This window comes from Schistocerca nitens, chromosome 2 (genome assembly GCF_023898315.1).
Source record: "Schistocerca nitens isolate TAMUIC-IGC-003100 chromosome 2, iqSchNite1.1, whole genome shotgun sequence".
NCBI lineage: Eukaryota > Metazoa > Arthropoda > Insecta > Orthoptera > Acrididae > Schistocerca > Schistocerca nitens.
Window position 1 is genome coordinate 289,687,015 of NC_064615.1, and position 11,935 is coordinate 289,698,949.

Genomic DNA, 11,935 nt, shown 5'->3' on the forward strand with positions numbered 1-11,935 from the left:
TCTGTAGCGCCATATCTCAAATGCTTCGATTCTTTTCTGTTCTGGTTTTCCCAAAGACTCTGTTTCACTACCAGAGAATGCTGTGCTCCGAATATACCTTCTCAGAAATTTCTTCCTCATATTAAGGCCTATGTTTGATATTAGTAGACCTTTATTGGCCAGGAATGCCCTTTTCACCTTGCTAGGATGCTTTTATATCCTCCTCGCTCCCTATGTCATTGGTTATTTCGCTGCCTCGTTAGCAGAATTCTTTAACTTCATTTACTTCCTCACCATTAATCATGATGTTAAATTTCTCGCTGTTCTCATTTCTGCTATTTCTCATTACTTTCGTCTTTCTTCGATTTGCTCTCAACCCATGTTCTGGAGTCATTAGAGCGTCCATTCCATTCAGCAGATCCTGTAATTCTTCTTCACTTTCACTCAGGACAGTAATGTCATCAGCGTGTCTTATCACTGATATCCTTTCACCTTGAATTTTAATTCCACTCTTGAACCTATCTTTTATGTACATCAACACTTCTTCGATGTACAGACTGGACAGCAGGCGCGTAAGACTACATCCCCGACTTACGCCCTTTTTAATCCGAGCACTTTGTTCTTGGTCTTCCACTCTTGTTACTCCTTGTTGGCTCTTGTATATGTTGTATATTATCCTGTCTCCCTACGGCTTACCCCTATTTTCCTCAAATTCGAACATCTTGCACCATTTGACACTGTCGAACCTTTTTTTCCGATCTCCACAAATCCTATGAGCGTGTCTTGATTTTTCCGCACTCTTGCTTCCATTATCAACCGCAACGTCAGAATTGCCTCTCTGGCGCCTTTACCTTCCCTAAAGCCATACTGATCGTCGTGTAACAGATTCTCAATTATCTTTTCAATTCTTCTGTATATTCTTCTTATCAGCAACTTGGATGCATGAGCTGTTGAGGTGACTGGGCGATAATTCTCGCACTTGTCACCTATTGCAGTCTTCGGAATTGTGTGGATGTCATTTTTCGGAATGTCAGATGGTATGTCGCTAGACTCTTACATTCCCCTTACCAACATGAATAGTCCATTTGTTGTCCCCTCGACCAATGAATATAGAAAATATGTTGTACTGTCAGCCATCCATTCTGTCTTATTTTATCTTTTATATTCCAAATCTCTTTTAAATTCTGATTCTAATACTGGATGACATGTCTCTTCTATATCGACGCCTGTCACTTCTTCTATCACACCAGGCAAATCTTTCACCTCATAGAGGCTATCAGTGTACTCTTTCCACCTATCCGCCCTCTCCTCTGCATTTAACGGTGGAATTCCCATTGCACTCTTAATGTTACTGGTCTTGCTTTCAATTTGATCGACGACTGTTTTAACTTTTTTGTATGCTGAGTGAGTCCTTTCGAGAATCATTTCTTTTCGATTTCTTCACATTTTTCACGCAACCATTTCGCCGTAGCTTCCCTGCACTTCCTGTTTATTTCATTCCTAAATGACTTGTATTTCTGTATTCCTGAATTTCCCAGAACATTTTGTGCTTTCTTATTTCATCGAACAGCTGAAGTGATTCTTGTTACCCATGCCTTCTTCGTACACACATCAAAAAATAGTTTTGCATAATCCCGGTTTCCAGAGCTCCTGAAGATAGACGTTGACTGTGATTATTGTATCACAGACACAGTCCCTTTGACTGTTCAGAGATGTCACTAAACCCGCCCAAAGATGTAAACAACTATGTATGAGCAGCGCCTACTACACGAAGGGGATCCGACAGCTGATCAGTTTCAGTCATTCCACCAAGAAGGAGGTACACGGCTCGTGTTGTCTGTAGTTCAACCATGCCTAGACAGTCAATACCGCGGTTCGATCGCTTCCGCATTGTTACTTTGTGTCAGGAAAGGCTCTCAACACGGGAAGTAACCAGGCGTCTCGGAGTGAACCACAGCGATGTTGTACTGACAAGAAAGAGATACAGAGAGACAGGAACTGTCGATAACATGCCTCGCTCAGGCAGCCCAAGAGCTACTACTGCAATGAATGAGCGCTATCTACGGATTATGGCTCGGAGGAACCCTGACAGCAACGCCACCATGTTGAATAATGCTTTTCTTGCAGACACAGGACATCGTGCTACGACTCAAACTGTGCGACAAAGGCTGTAAGATGCTCAACTTCAGTCCCGACGTCCATGGCGAGGTCCATCTTTGCAACCACGACACCATGCAGCGATGTACAGATGGGCGAGTGGACCGCTCAGGATTGGCGCCACGTTCTCTTCACCGATGAGTGTCGCACGAGGCTTCAACCAGACAGTCGTCGGAGACGTGTTTGGAGGCAACCCTGTTAGGCTGAACGCCTTAGACACACTGTCCAGAGAGCGCAGCAAGGAGGAGGTTACCGGCTGTTTTGGGGTGGCATTATGTGGGGCCAACATACGCCGCTGGTAGTCATGGAAAGCGCCCTAACGGCTGTACGATAAATGAATGCCGTCCTCCGATCGACAGTGCAACCATATCGGCAGCATATTGGCGAGGAATTCGTCTTCATGGACAATTCGCGCCCCCATCGTGCACACCTTGTGAATGACTTCCTCCAGGATAACGACATCATTGGACTAGAGTGGCGAGCATGTTCTTCAGACTTGAACCCTATTGAACATGCCTGGGATAGATCGAAAAGGGGTGTTTATGGACGACGTGACCCACCAACCATTCTGAGGAATCTACGCCGAATCGCCGTTGAGGAATGGGACAATGTGGACCAACAGTGTCTTGATGAAACTATAAGAGGACGTGCTACTGGGTATTAGAGGTACCGGTGTGTACAGCAATCTGGACCACGACCTCTGAAGGTCTCGCTGTATGGTGGTACAACATGCAATGTGTGGTTTCCATGAGCAATAAAAAGGGCGGAAATGATGTTTATGTTGATCTCTGTTCCAATTATCTGTACAGGTTCCGGAACTCTCAAAACCGAGGTGATGCAAAACTTTTTTTGATGTGTGTAGTTTCCATCTTTGTACCCTATGTCTTTCTTTCCAACTTCTTTGAGTACCCGTTTCAGAGATGTCCTTTCCTCTTCAACCGAATTGCGTACTGATCTATTGTTTATAGTAGTAATTCAATGAGAGATAGATCTGTAAATGAGCTTCCTTTTTATTATGTGAAACTTATAGTTTGGCGCTTGTAGTTCTTTGTCTCCCGACAGATAAATTAATAATAAACATGTATTGTTCTACTGTTTCACTGAAGCAATACTAGATCTTCTGAACAATGTTTAAACTTTGTGCATCAGTTTCTGTGGTCTCGACTTCTGTAGAGTGAAGTCCAGTGGTGTGTAGGTACTGTGACTGAAAAACTCGCTGTCCCTGATTATAATTAGTGACAAGCGAAACGAATAGCAAAAATACAGATTTTTCATAACTGGTGAATGATGATTTAATACGATTGTTAATAATTTTAGGCCTTACTTTGGAGCATCATCTACTGAAAATAATTTATTTCAAGTTTTCTTTTCCTTGAGCCATCACACGTGAGCGTCGCCATTCTCTTTTATCTAATCCTCTACCAACAGCGGGACGTTCTGTTGTCTTGCCAGTAGTCCTCGAGTGTTTTTACTCGATGGATTTGTCCTATATACACTCCTGGAAATGGAAAAAAGAACACATTGACACCGGTGTGTCAGACCCACCATACTTGCTCCGGACACTGCGAGAGGGCTGTACAAGCAATGATCACACGCACGGCACAGCGGACACACCAGGAACCGCGGTGTTGGCCGTCGAATGGCGCTAGCTGCGCAGCATTTGTGCACCGCCGCCGTCAGTGTCAGCCAGTTTGCCGTGGCATACGGAGCTCCATCGCAGTCTTTAACACTGGTAGCATGCCGCGACAGCGTGGACGTGAACCGTATGTGCAGTTGACGGACTTTGAGCGAGGGCGTATAGTGGGCATGCGGGAGGCCGGGTGGACGTACCGCCGAATTGCTCAACACGTGGGGCGTGAGGTCTCCACAGTACATCGATGTTGTCGCCAGTGGTCGGCGGAAGGTGCACGTGCCCGTCGACCTGGGACCGGACCGCAGCGACGCACGGATGCACGCCAAGACCGTAGGATCCTACGCAGTGCCGTAGGGGACCGCACCGCCACTTCCCAGCAAATTAGGGACACTGTGGCTCCTGGGGTATCGGCCAGGACCATTCGCAACCGTCTCCATGAAGCTGGGCTACGGTCCCGCACACCGTTAGGCCGTCTTCCGCTCACGCCCCAACATCGTGCAGCCCGCCTCCAGTGGTGTCGCGACAGGCGTGAATGGAGGGACGAATGGAGACGTGTCGTCTTCAGCGATGAGAGTCGCTTCTGCCTTGGTGCCAATGATGGTCGTATGCATGTTTGGCGCCGTGCAGGTGAGCACCACAATCAGGACTGCATACGACCGAGGCACACAGGGCCAACACCCGGCATCATGGTGTGGGGAGCGATCTCCTACACTGGCCGTACACCACTGGTGATCGTCAAGGGGACACTGAATAGTGTGAGAGGTGGCATGAGCGCCCTCTCATATTTCTATCTTACGACTCTCCTCTCTATTTGCATGCGGTGGAGGGCTGCTATTCCTTCACACGCGGACTTCCCACGCAGCGTCTCTCGTCACCCGGGTGGTCCGGTGACAGGCGGGTTAAGCCGACGTGTGTGAGGCAGTCGAGTGAATGCTTTGCAGACGCCGACATTGTCAAGAGACACGCCCGCTGGGGTGTGAAGTAGCGGCTGGGCTAGAGGTTCCGTTACTTCGGAGAAACTTAGCGAAAACACTTTCTGGCGGGCTACCAGCGAGGCGTGGGAATGACTTGTGTACCCTGGCAGTTGTGGCGGGAAAATTCCCGCACTTTCTGCAAAATAGTAACGGTGATTGGTTTGCTCAGAGCATAGCGCCGTGACGTAGCAAAATCAGCACAGAAATTGGCGCCAAGAATCTCCATTGGTGGAATGGTAGTGCTCCGGCAATGGAGTGGAATTTCCGCCGGTTTTCGAGTTGCTGATTGGAACGTTTAACCTCGGCCACTGTCGTGGGGGCGGGAATGTTCTGTGTTCGGCCTGTACGGGTGCTCTTGTGGGGAGTCGGCAGTCGCCTTTCGGTCGAGGACGTCGAAGCAACCAGCCCTCGCCTGCGGTACGCCAGATCGTGTTCTGGGGGATAAGAAGACCGTTTGGTAATGTACGTCCGCAGCACCGGCAGATATGGATTTTCCTAGGTGACAATCAGAGCTCAGCAGAGCGCGCCTGTTCATCGTTTTCTAACTTTGTTCTGTTTCGAGTAGCAGCAATTACTGTTGGGTTAGCTGTGTGTCTCTCTTGAGATTTGAGTGGCAAGGAATTGGCTCCACATACCACCTCGTCTTAAACCTCACGATATAGTTTAGGGACAACTTCACCTTTACAGTGTTTGTATGAATCTCCAAATTTGAGCCAATTTGATGTATTATATTTCCTGTGTTTCTTTTACTATTCTGTGTTTAGTCTTAATAAATCATATTGTTATTTTGGACAGAACTTTCATTCTGTTAATCGATAGAGCAACCCTATCATTCCTCACTATGCTAATGAAACCTTTGTTTATTTAACTTATTTTATCAAATTAAATTATTGCAGGTGCCAAACTCTCTTCTACTCCACTGGCAGGGTTGATTAGAGTCAGTTCGCGTATTTTTCTTATCCTTGTGCAACAGCAAAAGTCGGAGTTAGAATAGGGGGGGCTTAGAGCATGATTGACATATGTGGATTCTAATAGAATTTAGTGATAAACACACTGCTAGCCCCGGCACCTCGCATAATATGGCGACCCTTAGCCTCGGATCTTTCCTGAGAATCACTGATTAACAAACAGTATTCTTAGTACGAACATTCAAATTTTTTTTCTCTAATTTTTTTATTGATTAATACCCAAGTTTTTTCTGGTAGTTCCGCGTTTAGTTTTAAGTAGCGGCGCATGATTACAGTTTTTGTTTTCAGTGTATATATTTTTTTTGTTCATTGTTTTTTGTGTTTCGTTGATGTGGTGTGCGTACCACATCGCACTTTGTCGGATTTGTGTGTGGTTTCTGTACCACATCAAATTGTGTTTGTGATTACAGCGTTGGAACAGCGTTGTTGAAATTTATATGTCTATGTGTAAAAATACAGGGAGTAGATTATTTTTATTGTGTATTTTGGATAAATTTTGTTTCTCATGAATGATCACGAGAAGTAAGGCACGACTATTAGTGAGCGAAGCTAAAACAAAAGTGGATACTATAATGGATAAGGGGCAGTTTACTGACGGGGATAGGTTCGGAGATGAGATGGGCACATTTTTAGCAGGACAGGACGACAGGGTCATTGACGAGCACGGTGATTTGGACGCGATCTTAGAGCAACGTCGCGGCCATGATTATGATTGTGAATTGGAGGATGGAACAGAGACGGGCACACAGGTCGAGACGGTAGCAGAAGTTTATAGTCAAACGAAAGAGTGCAGACAGAGGCCAGCTCGGTCACGTCAGAGCTCTAGCGCCCAGGTATCCCGAGTTACATCGCCCATGTTTGAAGAGGATCAAGAAGATGACGTTAACCCAATACTAAGCTTCCTACGATCAATGAAAGAAGAAGCTGACGAACAACGTAAGAAGGAGAAGGAAGAAGATGAGAAACAACGCAAGAAGGAGAAAGAAGAAGCTGACGAACAGCGTAAGAAGGAGAAAGAAGAAGCTGACGAACAGCGTAAGAAGGACACGGAGGCAATAATTTCGCATATAGGGGAAATTCGTGGGGAATTATTAACAATAAAGAAAGAATGTGGAGAAGCAAAACAGATGTCACTGGTAGCACAAAAAGTAGCAGGCCTAGCCAAAACGGCAGCAATGGGGGCAATGAAAGTTGCAAAAGTAACTTCTCAACTCGCAGGTCGCTTGCGACGTGCGACACAAGCCCACTCAAAATCCCTAGCGTTCTTAAAAACCCAAGGTAATATTGCGGTTACGAACATCACGAAACAAATGAAAGAAGTAGAGAGTCGGATAGCAAAACTAGAGCGAAACGGGCACACGAGCACTGCGCGTTCGGATACCAATGATGGAGTACACAGAATTGTGTCTCCGAGGAAAAGCCCGCCGTGCTCCAGCCCAGTGACAGAGTGCGGAACTAACAATGCACACGCAGAAACACCTAGTAATAGTTCAAATAATGGTAGTCCACTTAGGAGAGGGAATTCGGAGTGCCACTTCCACTGTGATACAGAGGTAGCACATCACAGTTATCAGCAAGATAGATCAGGACACTCAACAGACGTGCAAGTATCGGAAACGAGTGACAACACCAGTGCGAGGATCGGACAGGATTTTGATCACAATCACTTCCTGTCGATACTAAAATTCCAAAAGTTCGGAGATAATGGAGGGTCGATGCATCCGAAGAGCTGGGTGACGCAGTTTACTAATTCATTACCGTCATCATGGCCAACCCACGCAAAATTAGAATTCATGTGTGGACACATCGAAGGCCAAGCCGCGGAAAAGATGCGGGGTGTGGCAGCGACGTGTCGGACCTATCAGGAATTTGTTGGTGCATTCCTGCGTACCTACTGGTCAAAGGAAACGCAAGACAGGATTAAAGAGGAAATAATATTTTGTCCTGAACTGGAAGTGTCCGGGCATAGAAGCGCAACCAAATTTTTTGATGATTTACTCAAGAAGAATCAGTTTTTAGATAGTCCATATAGCAACGGAGAAATCATTAAATTTTGCTTTTCCAAATTGCCAGTTAGGTATCAACAGACACTTGTCGGGAAGTGTGGATCTGACATAGATGCATTCAAGAGTCTATTGCGCGAACTCGAAGTAGTCTTCGATAAACAAGACGCAAAGGACAGGAAGAAGGCGCAAAATAACAAATACCACGGGCCAGCAAGGGAAGACGACAACAGATCGCATAATCGGACTGGTCAGTTAGGAAACCAGGGTTACGGAAATCAAGGTTACGCTATTCAAGGTTATGGAAACCAGAGACACGGAAACCAAAACGTCAGGGAACAGGGTCAATCTAGACAAGCAATCTGGGACAGGAGGAATGACGAACGGCAAAGCGACCGTAATTGGAGAGAGCGAAATCAAGGACAACAGGAGAACCGGGAGATAGAAATTAGACCTCCAAATCCTAATGCACGTCAGAGGAGGGGGAGTCTAAGAAGGGATTGACGCTAGTCCATAGGACTCCACCACTTCTCTCACACAAAGAAGTTCGTGGAATAATAGTAGTTTAAGTGGTGTACATATTAGAATAGGCAAAGATATGAACCTTTCTTCGGGGAACAATAATCGTTACATTAATAGATTAAGATTGCTAAAGTATTAACACGCTGCGTTGTCTTGCATAAGAATTTACTGCTGCTATCCTCTTTTTATCTATGTTCGGGATCTCCTCTGTCGTTGCGATAAGAGACACTACCTTTCCATGAGCAATGTTTTTGTCCTTTCCTATCTGGTGTCCATGTTAAGGGACAAAGATGAGTGACGAGATGTCGCACAAACGGGCGCATACAAGAACGTGCTCTTAGAAGCGTTCTGAGAAGTCGTGATACGCTCCATAGCGGACACAACCAGTTCGTGAATCGTTCATACCAATGCTTGCAGGCACGCGTCAGTGCACTGCAAGATTGTGCTATATTGCGCGATTTCGAGGATGAATATGGGCAGTATAGTTTTTTTGCAGAGCTGCGCCAGCATCGTTGTCTTGCAAGTCGGGGTGATCCTGTGAGCGTTTGACTCCAATGGTGCCCTAGACGAGAGAAATGCGAGCATAAAGCCTACCATGCCAATGTGCTGGTTGGGGATTTAGCGTGCTGCTCGTGACTGTCACAGATGAATAACCAGGGACTTATACTTGGATATTCGTGACATACTGTGTAGCTGGCGTGTGTTGGGCGACTGAATCCTCAACAGGAACCACCCCTGGCTTGGTCATATTACATTGCTTCTGGAAAGGTGTGGTTTGACCCCGAAAACCGCATCAGATAGAGAAGGAAGTTGCAACTATAAATTTATTGTCGTGTATAGCCATGGCTAACCCAGTCTCTGGAGTTTCAGTGAGGCGTAGTGAGAACTCGGAGGCCATGTCGTACGGCGCGCACATCACTGTCGTCAATAGCGGCGAGCAGCGAGACATCTCAACGTAACAGGAATTATGTGAGAGTATTGTATAAAAAAAAAGGTAATAATAATAATAATAGAGTACCATATTCTAGGATAAATTAAACTTTAGGATTTTTACAATAACTAGATTAATATTGTGGGGGTTTTCTACCACAAGTGTTGTGTTTGGCGCGCGCCTGTTGGGATGTTATTTTTCAGATCATGAAACCACAGACCCGAGATGGAGGGACGACCGGCGAGCGAACGTACAATAGTTGCATGTTCGAACGTACAATAGTTGCATGTTCTTTATAGCTCAGTAAAACTTCAGCCTGCATAATAATATAATTTATTTAGAAGACATAGAATGTAGATCGTTGGCATATGGTAGTTAATTCTTGAGCATGTCTACTGTCGATCTATATAATTAATAGTAATATTAGTGCGGGTCCGCACATTTAGTTGTTCATCCATTACATAGCATCAGTTATCACACACCATGTACAATACTGAGATCGGTCTCTACACATATATCAAAATAAATTATTTCCATGTCTAGATTAGATGTTATAATGATTGCCATAGATTAATAACTATAAAAGTAAAATAAGAGTGTCTGAAATGACAGACCATCAATGTTTCATTATGTAAATTTATTATAACATAGAAGGTCATGGGAAAAAGTTAGGCATAAGATTTTTTGTAAGAATTGTGCAGATGACGAGGATCGTGGCAATGCGGAGGCCGGCCGGAGCGGGAACAAGAGGTCTACGGCTACCTGCAAGAAAAGAGCGTCAGCACCCCACCTGACGTGAAGGGCGAGAACATCCGGTCCACAGGCTGACGGTCACCCGGCCGCATACCTGAGGGATTACGCGGGACCCTTGCCAGGCCACAAGCGAAAGTGAGGCTGGCCGTTGACACTGACACGCGACCCACACGCGACAGCCTGCTAGCTCTCCGGACGCGGCAGCCGTTTGGAGGGATTCCCTGCGGCAGACCACGTTGTCGTGAGTACACGAAGAAGATCACATATCGTGTCAGAATCTGCGCCTCATGTGCCTCAGGACAGAAAGGGACGCTATATACTCACCTGTTTGGGTTTTTACAACTCACTAGCATTGGCCGATCTGCATACACAAAGCAGTATCGTGCCACACTAACAAATGTATGGTCTCATTTCTAACTTCTCCTCTCTTTTAGAGAGCAGTTTTAGCAATCGTCACTCCTAGTTCGATCCTGTATGGATGACCTCACACACTTGTGGAGTCACTCCACGTGCCATCATCCCTTGTCGAACTGCAATATTGGGAAACGTAAAGTACTGTCCAGCGAGAGAAGAGACCTAGACTAGTGATGTATCCCAACAAATAGACCTCAGAGACAATTAATCGACGTGAGGAGAGCCTATCACTGTGTCTTCCTACCGTACTGCCGTGATCATATGCGTGGATCTGACTACAATCTCAACAGCGTACTGCAGACACTCCAGAACTCCCTATTGCTGTTGCCACAACGTAGCAACAACACCCGACGTTTAGCCTTATGTGATGTCAGTACTGTGTAATTAGTGAAGTGCTACGGATATTTCTAACAATGTGATTTAGTGCCTCATTCTCAGCACAGTCGTGAACTTTGTGCAATGTGCATGCACAATTTGATGCCCCATGAACCTTTTTTTTTTTTTCTTTCTTAAATTTCTTTCTCTAGTGTTGGTTTTGTAATGTATGTTATACCTTGTATGTGTTTGTGTTTTACACTGTAATTCTTATTACAAATTACTGTATTGTTCTCCACACCATGTTTTTTTGTATTTTGTATTTATTGTTGTGTGTATGCGAACAGTGTGCCTGAAGTCCCCATAAACTGAAGCAGATACCACCACTGTCATTGTGAATGGACCATCAGTTCAGGGAACATTTTGTAAAGGTTATTCTTGCTGCAGGGAGACAGAATGAATCGGAGGTTGTAATTAGATTCTGAAAGCTCACAAAGAGATTGTTAACTTAAATAGTATCATGTGTGAGTGAGTTCAGGTTAGTTTAATGATTAAAATTGTTGTAACATCTTGGGCATTTAATTGCGGAGCACTCCAACTCTGATTGTAAAGAATAAACTGCTCCATATTTGGCTCAGATGCCCGGGCCATATTTAGAGCGTGAATGTCTGCGTGAATCAGTGTTTGGAAGGGGCTCCCTGGGTATGGATGTGTGATGTGAGTGTTAGTGTTCCATATTAAGAAGGTGAAGTTGGCTACATCATAAATAATCCTCCCTCTATGAGCTGCATTTTTCAGTTGCAGTGATTTTCTTTATAGAGTGCGGCATGTGGAGCCAGTTGCGAGATTGTTCTTGGGCGATTGACTCACTACCTTGCTCCTAAGTGAGCCAACCGCTCACCAATTACAATCTAAAATGGCGTAGGGGCTATGAGAGGTGGCATGAGCCCCCTCTCATATTTCTATCTTACGACTCTCCTCTCTATTTGCATGCGGTGGAGGGCTGCTATTCCTTCACACGCGGACTTCCCACGCAGCGTCTCTCGTCACCCGGGTGGTCCGGTGACAGGCGGGTTAAGCCGACGTGTGTGAGGCAGTCGAGTGAATGCTTTGCAGACGCCGACATTGTCAAGAGACACGCCCGCTGGGGTGTGAAGTAGCGGCTGGGCTAGAGGTTCCGTTACTTCGGAGAAACTTAGCGAAAACACTTTCTGGCGGGCTACCAGCGAGGCGTGGGAATGACTTGTGTACCCTGGCAGTTGTGGCGGGAAAATTCCCGCACTTTC